General features: G+C 33.5%; 1 pseudogene; it reads right to left on the bottom strand.

Annotated features, from left to right (window-relative positions):
* Positions 1-14,543: 14,543 nt before the first annotated feature.
* LOC110588396 lies at positions 14,544-14,842 on the bottom strand (annotated as a pseudogene).
* Between the last annotated feature and the right edge of the window lie 473 nt (positions 14,843-15,315).

Here is a 15,315-nt window from a genome sequence, read left to right as displayed (position 1 = left end):
CTTCTCCTTTGTGTAGATAAATATAGGGTAGGGTGGTGTGATTGTTTCTCAGAGACAGATAAATGAGATACAAAATTGGGTTCATTTTCTAGGGCCAGCAATTTCCTACACTGTGCCATTAACAAGTAGGCTGGAAAGGTTGTTATTATCAGACCCCGTTTGGCCCTGCTATCCTTATGGGACTTCAGGTCTGTCTGACAATCATGATTTCCAGGTTTCTTCATCTTCTTTTGCCCTGGTCAGACCCTGAATGGCTTCTGACACCCCACAAACTCTGCCTTCAGGGGAATTGGCAACTCTATTTTGGAGCAGCAGGATAGACTTTGGCAGCTCAGTGTGTCCCTGGAAGTCCCCACCTGTGGCCCATTTTATGTATACAAGGCCCAGATACAGGCCAATTCCAGGGTTCCTGGCTGCCAAAGCTCACTCGCACCTGCCCTCAGCCTCTAAGACCTCCCAGCCTGTGTGAATAGCATCCCTCCCAACCCCACCAGCAGTCTCTCTTCCAACACTCCTGATGTGAAGTAGGGAAGGTTATTGGAGCCAGATCCCTTAAGGCCCTTTGTTGGGAAGACACACAGGGCCTCTCTGGGTCAGGTCTCCTGTGTGTCTCTCCTCTGAAGACTCACTGGCCCAGCCAGGATGATAAGGCAAAGGAGTTCTGGAGAGATCTGGCTTTAGGAGAATAGGCTTCCTATCTTCATTTCTTTCCTATTCCCAACCTATTACTACATGTGTAGTATCTAAATCAATGATTCCTCCAGGAATCTTCTTAGAAGGTGGATTTTTCAATGACTCATCATCTTTTCAATTTCAAACAGCAACTCATAGATTTGATAAATTCAATTTGGAGCTGTTTTGACTAAATCCTTAATTTCTGATTCTTTCATCCATCAAAACCCAAAGTGAGAATACGATCATAATTTATAAGTTTCTTGGAATTTATCTCATATAACTTGAGGTTACTTTTTTATGTCATTTTCTCCACACTGCTTCAGCTCTTTTTTGCCTCCCTTTCAGGCACCAAGAATATAATAGGGTTCTTAATACTATTAACTGAATGAATAAAAGAATAAACCGTCCATGCCTGCAATAGGCAACTGCAATCTAGTTGTTCCATCATAAAATTAGATTTTATAAATCAAGTCCATTACTTCTTCTGACTGTCCTTTTTTCAAAATGTCCTAATGATATTACTTCAAGTACATTGTCTAGCAATGTACTTGGATTTACTGTTGTCAAACCGGATAAAATTTACTACTTTTATAAGAAAATATTAATCTTCAATGTGAAGCATAAGCGAGGAGAGGAATGACACTTTATTGTCTATTCAAAATTAAAAATTTAATATCTGTATGTATGATGATTTCAAAATACCAAATACAGTGAAATTGAGTGGTTACATTGGTAATTCAAAACAGCTGCTAATAAAAAGGAAAATAAATATAGAATCACTTTCAATACTAAAATCTGTATTACTCAGAGTTCAATGTAACTGGTTTGAGGAACCAGGAGGAGATATATTTTAAGAGATTTATTGCAATAAACTGGCTTATGTGGTTATGGAGCTATCTAAAATCCACAGGGCAGACCAACAAGAAGATCAGGCTGGATCTCTTGGGCATGACCTGAAGCTACTATATATTAGCAGCAATTTTCCTTATTCAGGAAATTCTCAGCTCTTCCTTTAAAATTTTTCAACTGACTGAATCAGATTCATTCATATTATTCAGATTCATGTTCCTTCCTTAAAATCAACTGACACGTATTTTAATCACATCTACAAAATACATTCAGAGCAACGCATAGATTAGGGTTTGATTGAATCAGTGGGGACTGTAGCTTAGTCAAGTTGATACATCAAAAGACCATCACATGTATTAGGTTATATTCATTTTAGAGTTCTACCCAACAGTCCTTGATTTAAATATGATATGAACTGGCAATATTTGACCTTTTTTTTTCACTTTTATGTACTTCTTTTGGAGATGGAGTTACATTTACAAACTTAGATTGGCTTTAAAATACCTTTTGATGATTTAAAGAAATATTTCAGGTGATATTGTGATAAAAAGGCCTTATTTCTGTTAACCTGCCAAGCAATGGGGTTTTCACATATAAAAGAATCTTCTCTTGGGAAAGGTAGGAGACAAAGACTATATTGCAACCTAAACTATACTCCTAAAGCACACCAGTGCCTTTTTTACTTCCTGAACAATGCCATGATATTTCTTTTTTAATATTTCTATATTGTAACATGTTACTTTACCAAGTCAATATAGTTCTTTAAGACTAAAGTAACAGAAGGAATATATGGGGTAAATTTTGACATGAATGTGAAAGACATCCATTGTACACAATCCGATCTTTCAGAAAATAAAGAAAATCATTATTTTTTTTTCCAATAGACAACTTGAGGCTTTGAGAGAGAATATTAGTATTTCACTGTCAACAATTAATTAAGAATATGCTACCTCAGATATGTAAGTTAGTTGCAAAAAAAAAAGCAAATAGCACTTTGAAAATGTTCATAGTGTTTGCAATTTGTATCTCTTAAAATCATTAAAATAACATTTTACTTTCAATGATAGGATTCAAAAGAAAAACATAACCACATATCAAAATGTCATAAATACCTTCAAAAGTAAAATATTTAACTCAAAATAGAGCTAAACATAAAGTAATACATATATACTTGAATTATATATAAACATACACATAAAATGTACATATATATGCACATGCATATAATATGTATATTAAATATGTGTATATTACACAGAAACATGTTATTAAAGAAGGTTATATTCAATATGAAGATGGAACTTACATTTCTTGAAAGACATTATTTTTACATTTCAAATTAAACGTATATTGGAATTTCATAGAATTAGAGAAAAAAAGTCAGCCAATTAGTTAATCAATCAATACAATAGAAGAAAAGAAAAATTGAAATACATTACGTAGACCAATAAAGGAAAAGTAAATATCAAGTAGAGAATCATAGAAAAATAAATGGAGAGTTTTAAGAAAAATGTCAAAATATTGAAGAATAATGATAATTTAGTTCTCAAAAAGAGCATTTGGTTTACTTAAAATGTATTAATAACACATTACATAATAATTTCATTACAGAGAAATGATCATATAATGATTAAAAAAGACCAAAATATGTCCCCCTAAAGCAAATGCTGAACTTGAATACGAACAAATGCTATCTCAACTTTTATCCCATGGGGTAAAAACGTGAAGAAAAATGATATGTCAATCTTAAGCTTTTCTCTCCATCTCTAAGGGTGGTTGTATAGCTCTAATGCTAGAGCTATGAGTCCTAGAGTTCTCTATTCTACTAAATTGCTGAACAGTGTAGGGATGGCCAGAAATGGTAGTCTTATAACGAGCAGTAGTTAGAATGGATATAGTCCAACACATTTCAATTAGCAGGTCCATTTGTGATATTTACTCTTGATTTAATTAGGTATTTATTGAGTGTCTGCTTACATTCCAGGTATAGCACCTCGTTTGGGAACATGTAGATGAACCAAATTCACTTAGAGATTTTTAATTGCTCAGGACTAGTGAAGGAAAAGTCCACTCTCCACATATAAACAGCTAAGTATGTAATGGAAGCACAAATTTGGGTATCCTTTGGAAGAATCAGAGAGCTTCTTTTTTAAAAAAATGGAATATTGGAATATTGGAAAATGGAATATTATGCAGCCATCAAAAGGAATGAGATTTTGCCATTTGCAATGACGTGGATGGAGCTAGAGGGTGTTATGGGTGAGTGAAATAAGTCAATCAGAGAAAGACATGTATCATATGACCCCACTGATATGAGGAATTCTTAATCTCAGGAAACAAACTGAGGGTTGCTGGAGTGGGGGGTGGGGTGGGAGGGATGGGGTGGCTGGGTGATAGACACTGGGAGGGTATGTGCTATGTATGGTGAGTGCTGTGAAGTGTGCAAGACTGTTGAATCACAGATCTGTACCTCTGAAACAAATAATGCAATATATGTTAAGAAAAAAAAAGAAGAAGAAGAAGATAGCAGGAGGGGAAGAATGAAGGAGGGGAAATCGGAGGGGGAGATGAACCATGAGAGACAATGGACTCTGAAAAACAAACTGAGGGCTCTAGAGGGGAGGGGGGTGGGAGGATGGGTTAGCCTGGTGATGGGTATTAAAGAGGGCACATTCTTCATGGAGCACTGGGTGTTATGCACAAACAATGAATCATGGAACACTATATCAAAAACTAATGATGTAATGTATGGTGATTAACATAACAATAAAAAACCCAAATGTTAAATAATTCTTTATATAGAATCATTGAGAATCTCTTGTTATATATATTTTGAAATAATTTATATTCTTTGGTATTATTTTAAATGGTATTTTTATTAGTTCATTTCAAAGGTATAGATTTGCAATTGGCATTTCTATATGCATTATAAATTCAGCCATATTTGAACTTTTCTATTATTTGCAATCATTTTGTTTAGATAAAAATGTATACTATCAGTCTTTTTGCAAATAATATTTTAATATCCTCCTAGCCAATGTTTTTGCTTTTTCAAAACATTTTTTACTGTATAGGTCCCCCAATAGGAGGTGAAAAAGAAGTGATTATATTGTCATTCTTAGCTCTTTACTCATGTTGGTGGGAATAAATATGATCATGTCATATTTAGGGTGATATCACACTAAAAAGTGCCTTTTTATTCCAACTTTACTGAAATAGCGTTTTTTAATGAACTGATACATCATTTTGTCAAATATATTTATGTTTATTAAAATTATCTTTTTTATAATCTCTTTATGTGTAAATTTCATTGTACTTTAAATAATAAACCATTCTCTTCCTGAGATAAACCTAACAGAATCAAATTTTCATTTTTTTCTACTTTTTTATATAATGTTGGAGTCAGTTTGCTACAGTTTCAAGAAAATCTTCTGGTGTTAAATGACCTTGAATTATTTCTGCTTTTATAATAACTTTTTTTTTTCCTATTCTTTCTCGTTTGATAACAGGAGTATGCTGCTCACTGCCCAACCTAGGAAAATGGCATGTCTATCTAATTATTTAAGACATCTATAATCCCTCTCACCAATGTTTTATGGTTTTCACTGTAAAGATCTCACAGATACGGTGTTAAGTGTATCCCTAAGTATTAATGATGTTGATGCTCTTTCAAGTACTATTTTAAAATTTTAATTTCAATTTGTTAATTGTTAATGTACAAAAAATAAATGAATTTTTGAATATTGACACTGAATCCTGGAAACTTCATAGCAATAGATTTTTAATGCTATATTCTTTGGAATTTACTTTGAAATTATCTACAAATGTAGTGTCGTGTTATCTACCATTCATTCTTTAGTAAGATGTTCTTTAAACTCCATGTATTTGTGGTCTTTCCAAATTTTTCTTGTGGTTGAATTCAAGTTTCATAGCATTTTGGTCTGAAAATATGCATGGTATGATCTCAATCATTTTGTACTTGTGGAGTCCTGATTTGTGACCTCGTATGTAATCTCTTCTGGAGAATGTCCCAGGTGCCCTTGAAAAGAATGTGTATTCTGCTGCTTTAGGATGGAATGGTTCTGAATATATCTGTTGAGTCTCTCTAGTCCAGTGTGTCATATACTTTCCAGGGCCTGGTGCTTCATGAAGTGTCTCTGGTGTATGCTGTGTGCACTCTGGTGCTGTATTTTGGCTGTTCTTTCCCTTAGGTCAATCCTTTGCAGTTTCTCTTTGCCTGCAGTGGGGAGTGTTTGGAATCTTGGCTATAGCGTGGCGAATTTTCAGTAGGTGTGCTCTGGTCTGCTTGTTAAAAAAGACCTGATGCTACTTCCACTAGAACTGAAGGTTTGCAGAACTCGATGGTCAGTAGACATGGTGTGTGCATGAGTTTGTGCTGGTCTTCTGGGGGCAGGTCCCATTGTACTGGTTCTCAGGCACACTTGCCAGAGAAAAGCAGCACAAGCAGAGCGCAGGGGGCAGGGCTTGGTGTCTGCAGTTGAGGCCACCACTGTTGGCACTGTGCTACTTACTATAATTAGTTTATGCTAAGGACTGGAGAAGGAAAATGGTGCCAGCCATCTCCCTAGTCCCTGGAGAGGGGAATTTGGGCCTGCCACTGTCCAGGAAGCCCTCCCATAAGAGCAAAGAGTCTCCCTTTGTGTGTCCCAGGCACCCCTCATATTGCTGCCTTCACGCTGTCTGTGTCCCGGTCATCTGCCCACCTGACAGCACAGTGGCAGCTTGGGCTCTATCCCAGGCAGGCTGGCTGAGTTTTAAAACTCCAAACTTTAGGGACCTGGTGAGGTGGGGACCCACACTGGTCCTCTGGGGGAGGGTTTCATAGTGCTGGGACTGATTGGGTTTGTCCCAGAAGGGCAGTCACACCAAAGTGCAGGGGCATGGAGTTCGGAGTAAAGCAGAGCAAAAAGCCAGTGTCCAGTTAGCTGACCTCAGCAGGTGTCTCTGTGCCTATGCTGAGGAGTGGGGGAGGGAAGAGGTGCCCGCTGGCTCTTTTGTCCCCAGTGAGGCAATGCCACCTCCCCCAGATGCACTCCGAGATGGGGAAACCATTTCTCCCAGTGTGTCCCAGGGGAGCCTCAGAGCTCCATCTGCTCCTGGGCTCTCATTTTCCCAGTCAATGGCCTTGGGGAAGTGTTTTCCTTGTGCAATCCCCTGTGTGCTCTTCTCTCTCTCTCTCTCCCTCTCTCAACTTTTTTCTGTGACCAGCGCTCCCTCCTTTCTGCTGCACCCAGGATACAGTTTCTCCCCCAAACCACATCACTGCACTTCTTACCTTCTATGATGTGGCTTCTTCTTGCCCTCTAGTTGTGTAGTTTTTTTTTTTTTTTCCCCTGTCAGTTCTCAGATCAATTTTGTGGGTATTCAGAATGATTTGATATGTATCTAGCTGTTTTTGAGGGACAAGGCAAACTTAGGGTCTTCCTACTACTCCACTATCTTAGTTCCTCAACCATCCTGGTTTTTTTAATCTAATGTTGATCATACGCTCTGGGAGCAGATATTTTTCTCTTGTTTTTGATCTCAGAAGGAAATCACTTCGTATTTCACCAATATGTATAATGCTAGCTACAAGAACTTTAACTGTTTGAGGAAGTTTCCTTCTATTCTTGCTGTGTTTAAAAGTTTATTTTTTAAACTTAGCTTATGAAAAAAGGGTGATAGATCTTTTTAAGTACTATTTCTGAATGTACTGAGATGGTCATATGACTTTATTCTCTTTTATTCTGTAATTATTATGGATTGTATTGATGGATTTTCAAATGATAAATCTTATTTTCTTATTTACATTTTCTTAAGGATATTTGGAATATCTTCATTTGGTATGATGATAATTTGAGCTTTATAAAACAAGTTAAAAATACTTCCTTTTTCTCTATTATTCTAAAAGAGTTTGTATGGGAATGGTATTATTTTTTTTCCTCAAATATTTTATAGAGTTTACTACCATAGCCATCTTGGCCCAGAATTTTCTTTGTGAAGAGATTTTATTACAAATATAATTTTTTCAAGACAGCTGTTCACAGTTCTCATTTCTTTTTAAGTCAGTTTTGTTTTTTGTTTCTTTCAAGGAGTCCATCTATATGAATTGTCAAATTTATTGGAATAAAGTTGTTCATAATATTATCTTATGACTCTATTAAAGTATATGGGTCCATTGTGATATTTTCACTTTCATTATTGGTATTGTTTATTTGTATCTTGTTTGTTTTTATCTTGTTCAGACTAGCTAATAGATTATCAATTTTATTAATTAAAAAAATAACTTTTCAGGGGCACCTGGGTGGCTCAGTGGGTTAAGTGTCTGCCTTCAGCTCAGGTCATGATCCCAGGGTCCTGGGATGGAGCCCTGCATCCAGCTCCCTGCTCAGCAGGGAGCCTCTTTCTCCCTCTTCCCCTCCCCCTGCCCATGCTTTCTCTCTCTCTCTCTCTCTCTCTCTCACCCTCTCTCAAATAAATAAATAAAAATCTTTAAAGAACCTTTTCAGATCATTGATATTTTTCTTCTTTAGCTGTCCATTTTCTACATCATGTATAGGTACTAATATCTTAATTATTTTTTCAAAAATCTTTAGGGATAATTTGCTTTCTTTTTCTACTCTCAAAGGTAGATGCTATGATTCTTGATAGTCTTCTCTTCTCCTCTAACATAAGAATTTAAAGCTATAAATTTCCCTCTGAACACATATAGTTGTATCCCAGAAATTTTGATATATTATGTTCTTATTTGTATTCAATTCAAAATATTTTCTACTTTTTCACTATAGATTTCCTTTTTTCCATGAGAAGTGTGTTGTTTAATGTCCAAATGTATGAGAATTTGTCAGGTAAATTTATGTTGCTGATTTCTAATTAATTCCCTTGTGATTAGAAAGCATATTCTGTATTCTTTTAATTTATTGAGATTTTTATTGAATAATGGCTCAACATATGTTCTATGAGAGTGAAAATACCATGCATAATATTAAAAATGTATATTCTGTTGTTTTGTGTGAAATTTTCATTGACTATCTAGTAATTCAAGTCAATTGACAAAATTGTTTAAATCTTCTATATGCTTAGGTTTTTTACCTACTGTCCTACCAATTAGTGAGAGAGAAGTATTGAAATACTCAACTGTAATTGCCAATTTCTCTATTTCTTTTTTCAAATCTGTTGGTTTTGCTTCATGTATTTTGAACACTGTTATTTAGTGCAATGCTTTTAGGATGGCTATTTCTCCTTAATAAATGAATGCCTTTATTGTTATAAATATCCTTCTTTATCTCTGTCAATATATATATTTTTTCCTGAATACACATTACCTGATACTACTATAGCCTTTTCATCCTTGTTTTTACCCCTCTGTGATAAATAATATTCTTTGCTTTATTTTTAAGCAATTTATATATTTATATTTAAAGTGTGTTTCTTATAAACAGCATAAAGTGGATAATTGTTTTATTTACCTAGTCTGGCAAATTCTATTTTAGTTGGATTGTTTTGGACAGTTTATTTTTATTGTAATATTGAATACAGCTTTATTTAAATCTAACATTTTGCCTTTTGTTTTTTGCATGCCTAAGACATGATTTTTTAAAAATTTTCTTCTCCATTTTTATTAATTATCAATTCTTATGACTGTTTCATTTCTACTATTAACCATTAACTATATTTTAATTTTTACTTCTTATTCTGTGACATATAGTATTCATCTTTAACTTATCACAGTCTACCACAAATGATATCACCTTACCTCTGATATAAAATTCTTGTAGCAGTATACTTCCACATACCTTCCCCTCTTTGTGCTGTTCTTGGCATGCAATTTAAGTCTACAAATGTTATAAACTGCATAGTACTTTATTGGTGGTTTCTGATTTGTGCTCTAAGCAATTATATTTCATGTTTCTGAGGCTCTTTTCTACTTAGTTCTCTCTTTCCTGAACTGTGATCCAAACCTTTCTCTCTGAACCTTTGATCTCCATATCCTAAACTCAGTGAGGCCCCCATGCCTTTTTTGGGTCTCCCCCGCCCCTGCATCTTTGGTTTAGAAATTACCTTCTGGCAAAGACTGACAGTAACTGTGGGGATCTCCTAGATATTTTATCCTTTATAAGGATCACAATCGTGCACTGATTCTTTTCCAGTTTCAGAAAACAGACATTTTATATATTTAGTCCAGTTTTATAATTGTTTATGGTGAATGGTTAAATCCATTCCTTATATCATTATGAACAAGAGTTAAACTTCATGATGGCTGTTTTTTACTACAGTGATAAACTTGACAGAAGATTGAAAGGTAAGTAGAAATACATGTTGATAAATACTAAATATATGGAGGCAATATGATTCTTAAATTCCAAAAGAAAAATGCATTATTGTTTAGTGTTCTGTGTCTTGTGTAGGTACTATGTCCTACATTAAGAACAGCTTTTAATGATGTTCATGGAAAGGCAGGATGACACCTGGTCCAACAAAACAAGAAGGATGCTCTTGGTAAACACTATATACACTCATGTAGGTTGTAGGTCAACCACTGAGGAAGGCTCTGAATTCAGCTTACTGAATAACAAGGACAGTCTTGGTTATCTGCATTGCCTGTAGAACAGCAGAATGTGTCTTAAGCTACTCCAAAACAAAATAAAATTCATTTCCAAAAAAATGCAAATGTCATGTTAAATTTTAATCGTATATTAGTTATACGATTATTAGTTATTAGGTAGATATTAGATATTAGTTATAATATTCAATAACTTGAATATTATACATCTATATATACATATATATATAATACATAATATTATACATCTATAGATCTAGAATAGAAGATCTCTTTAGACCTTTTTGTAATTTTTGTTAATTTTACCTGCCATAAATAATCATTACATGTATAAATGTCTAACACATAGTAAGTACTTAATGTATATATTAAATATAAGAAAGTGAAAAATCAGGAATAATTCGACATGGCTAAATCTGGCCTTGACTGCAAAATTTCCTGGTTGAAAGCAACCATGATCTATGCATCTAAAATATAGGTACACACAGAAAATATGTTGATAATTATATATGAAAATTTTAAATAATCATAACATTATGATGGGATCAGTCACAGAATTTTTGAGCATATATAAGCTTACAACACTCACTTTATATTTGCTCAAATCATTACTTTTCAACCCTCAACATAACCACATGAAATTCTCTATTCCAAGAAAATTATTGTCATCAGATTGCATCATTAAGTTTGATGGAATATGAAAGGCAATTTTCATTCAGTACTTTTCTCCTGCACCTACTCCAGGTAAGGAAGGAAGGAAGGAAGGAAGGAAGGAAGGAAGGAAGGAAGGAAGGAAAGAAAAAGAAAGAAAGAAACAAAGAAAGAAAACAAACCTGAGAAAATTAGCAAATCAAACTCATGGATGAATCCAGTTCAATCACTCTTTTTAATAGTGTGGAATGATTTCATGCTACATCTTTTCCATGAAAGAGATAACAGAAAAGAAAATTGAACATGACAATTCCACTTTTATGGCAATTACTAAGTGAGAAAAATGTTTCATGAAAAAATTCTTATTCTTCTTATTGGAAATGTGAGTCTGAGGCTCTAATGTTTGTTCCTTTTCCGAAATTACACTTTGGGTCATCTCCAAGATAAGATCAAACAATCTTATAAATTAATTCCTTTTGCCAAAGCTTGTGACCTGAAATACTGTGTAAAATGATTTCTTTAATATAATATATTTAGAAAACTAGATTCTATCAGTACAAATGCAATTATTGGTATTGAGAGGAAAAGAGCAAACCAAATCAACAATGCAAACTTCTATAAGGAATTAAGTAAAAAATATACCTGTACTTACCTTAACCTGTTTATTTCAGTCATGTTAGTTGTATAAAAGTAAAAGGTTAAAAATGTTTCAGATGGTATTAAATTCACATGATAATATAGTAAGGGTACACGAATAAACATACTGCATTTTATCAAGATCCTTTATAGATTCAGCTTCTAAAATATTTGAAACAGATTATATAATGAGGCACAAAGAAGAAAGTCAAAAGATTTATATTAGTCTCGGTCACTTTAGGTTTAAAAGGCTTAATTTCCTCATAAGTAAAATAGGATAAAATATCTACTTACTGAATACATTTCTATATACTTGTAATTTTAAAATTAGATTACATTCATGAAAGTGCTTTAGTGGTTTTGAAAAAAATATATGTAACATTTAACATAAGGTATTATTAGTAAAGTCTATAACACAAGTACAGAATCTCTGAAAAATTTTTGTTCAAATTAGAAGAAAAACAATTTAATATTTGAAATCAGTCTCATATTTTACTCGACTTTTAAAACTTTAACTGCTATTTATGGTAATTCTCTGTATTTTGCTATTTTCCTTTAAATGTTCTCTATCTGTTAGCAATGAAAAATTAGTATTATTTTCTGGGGAATATTTAATAAATAGGAATTATTTTCTTGGGCAAGCCTGGTTTTCTCTAATGTACATCTTTCTAGAAATACATGAAAAAGTACTAATCCTTAGGTTTCCACAAAATTGTCATTACTAAACTTACACATAAAATTAATCACGGTTTGAAGACCTCTATGCATTTTACCAAGTTTCATAAAATATTACCATTTATCTAATAAGAAGATCTAAAAGTATTACCAGAATAAGTTAACTTTGATATTGGCATACTTCCTAGTGTTTCCCCTTATTTTGAAGAATGGTTTTTGAGATATATATAAATATATCTCATATATATAAGCACATATTTGATGTAAATGTTATATAGTTGATAAATATATGTGGTGTGTATATATATATTATATGTAATATGTAGTATGTATAACATATATATTATATATGCCAACTCAGTGATTTATTATAATATTTTTTTGTTTTATTTTCTTCATTTTATGTCAAACATTTTATGTGCCAGGTGCTTGGAGTCAAGAGGATCCCTCTAAGTTTCTGACCTGTCATATTCCCTGATTTGTAAATCAGGGTTTTTATGGTACTGGCTTATTATCAAGTGGCAATGGCAACGTCTTTGGAGGTGAATCCCCTGAACACTCTATTATAAAGTCTCATTACTTCCTTACCCTCCCTATCTCATAATACTAGTTTATTTTTTTCACACATTTATTTGTCTGTTTGTTTATTTGCTGAATGTCTTTTGCCATTACAAAGTGAACCCAATTATGGAAGTAATCTGTATACGTTATTTTTTTCTCCATCACCAGAACTTTTTTTTAATTTTATTATATGGCACATAAAAATAATTTTTTGAGGGACACCTGGGTGGCTCAGTCGGTTAAGCGTCTGCCTTCGGCTCAGGTCATGATCCCAGGGTCCTGGGATCGAGTCCCACATCGGGCTCCCTGCTCAGCGGGGATCCTGCTTCTCCCTCTGCCTCTCTCTCTCTCTGTCTCTTATGAATAAATAAATAAAAATCTTTAAAAAAATAATAATTTTTTGAAAGGGTGAATAAACAAATCAGGTCATCACCTAAGAGGAAATTTCAAAATATACTCCATATTTAAAAAAAAAAAAAATAGTTCACCACTGAATGTGGTCACTTTGTCCTGGGGCTACCAAGTTATAGGTTACATAGGTTACAGGTTATATATCTTTTCTTCTGCTTATATATAAAGAATAAGAGATATAAACAATTCATAAAAAAAAGCTGAAGATGAAATTTTAAAACAAAACAAAATAAAAAAATGAGTTTTTCCATGAATATCTAAAAAAATGTTAGTGTGCCTGATAAAATGATAAGTCTGATAAAATGATAAGCTGGTATAATATTCAGTCTTTATGTCCAGGGGAGCAAATGAGGGCAGTGGAATGTAATCACATCAGAAAGTACTGTAATTTGTTCTTAAATTATTTTAAAGGATAATAAGAATCACCTTATAAATTGCAAAAAAAGCCCTGTAAAAGGGCTCTATTTAAAACTTTATTACTTAAGATTGATCATTTATCACCTAATCAAAAGTGGATAGCAACAACCCAAGAGGGATAGAACTAATTATAATATTTTATAAACATCTTATGAGGTAAGCAACTTGATCAACAAAATTAAATCTACTTGTAAAAGGAAACTGATAAACCAGGTTATCAGTATTATGTCATTTTGTTCAGTTACATAAATTCTTCCCTGATTGACAAATAAAATTCTCATGCCAAAAGGTACAGTACATTATTACTATTTTATTTTATATTTTGCTTACCTATAGAATTGTAACACAGCCCTTGGCAAAACAATGAAAAAGGTGAAATTTCTCATTGGCCTATTCTTGCCTTCCATTTGAATGACTTTCTTATTTTGTGCTCACTATGTAAACAAATAGGCATAACTATTTTCCAGAAAGAACATTATTTACAAAAAGAAGTCACTGCCCAAGTTTGACTATCCTCGCTTTAGCATCTACATATAATTTATAAGAATTAAAAAAAGAATTCGATCTGGTTGTCTTCTATTTTTTTTAACTTTTGTAAACATTGTTATCATAAACATCCTTCTAGATGAACCTTTGCTTTCATGTAGTTATCAAGGGCAGGTATGGATTTAGAATTAAGATAGCTGGATCAAATTGTACATGCCTTTGGAAAATATAAAATATTGCTCTCCTTAAAGATAGATTTATACCATTATATATATATATATATTACTATATGTAGTATATATGTAAAGTGCTACCAGTATTCTGCACTCTATTATATACATGATAGAGTGGAGAACACTGATGTGTGTGTGTATGTGCGCACGTGCACGTGTGTGTGTGTGTGTGTTTACACATATATAATGGGGTGGAGAACACTGGTAGCACTTTACAACTTTGCAATATGTTATTTGGGTAGACATTTTCTTGTCATAAAGAAACAAAGAACTTATTTTTTTGTTTTTTTTATATTTTACCTGGATGGCAGGGATTTTTTTTTTGAAGGTTTCAAATGTACTTTATTTCTTCAATAATGCCATATTTTAATGGGTGCACAGTGCTTTTACTTGGAATCAATTATGAGCTGGTTTTGAAACATCTCAGCTGGGATGATTGATTGGTGATCTCTCCATTCCTTTGGGGTGACTCTGCCAAGTGGGAACAGATTCCATTCTATTCCAATTTGTGTTCCCACCTTGCCCATACAGCAACACAGAAAGTGACTCCACTAGCTAATACCGTGTTACCATATTTGTCATGGCAATCAGGTGTTCATTTCTGGTGTCTCTGTCTTGCCATTGTTTGCTGAATGCTTTGAACTCAGAGACGACTTAGAGCATTTTTGGCCATGGGAAACATCATGAAGCTGAAGTTGTCTTGTTTTTGCACTAATGAATAGATAAATCAGAAAAGTGAGAAAAAAAGTAACCCAGTATGTTTCTACATCTAAAGAGAAGCTGAAATTCCTAGTATCTGTATACTTATTTGACTTTACATACGGATTACTCTATGTATGCATTATCCCATAAGACCTTTAAGTGTTTATGGAACTGTTATACGTAAGGTCTCATTTTATGTACTACACTTTCAGTAGGGGATTCCACACTCCCCACTATAATATTGTTAGTTACTGGAATAAATTAACTGAACCATTCAGTCTTGTCATTATCTGGTGATTTCTGCTTTTCTGTAACACTAGCCTGAATGTCCTGCCCTGAATTAGAAGCTACAGACCAGATATTCTAGAAGAAAAATCAAGAGATCTCATTTTAAATATTTTGTTTTCTGATAAACCTATAATGAAGGTCTTTTTTCTTTTTTTCTTAATCTGCAAC

This window comes from Neomonachus schauinslandi, chromosome 2 (genome assembly GCF_002201575.2).
Source record: "Neomonachus schauinslandi chromosome 2, ASM220157v2, whole genome shotgun sequence".
In the NCBI taxonomy this organism is placed as follows: Eukaryota; Metazoa; Chordata; class Mammalia; order Carnivora; family Phocidae; genus Neomonachus; species Neomonachus schauinslandi.
The sequence above is the reverse complement of the archived record's forward strand: the minus strand, read 5'-3'. Positions and strand labels throughout refer to the sequence as shown.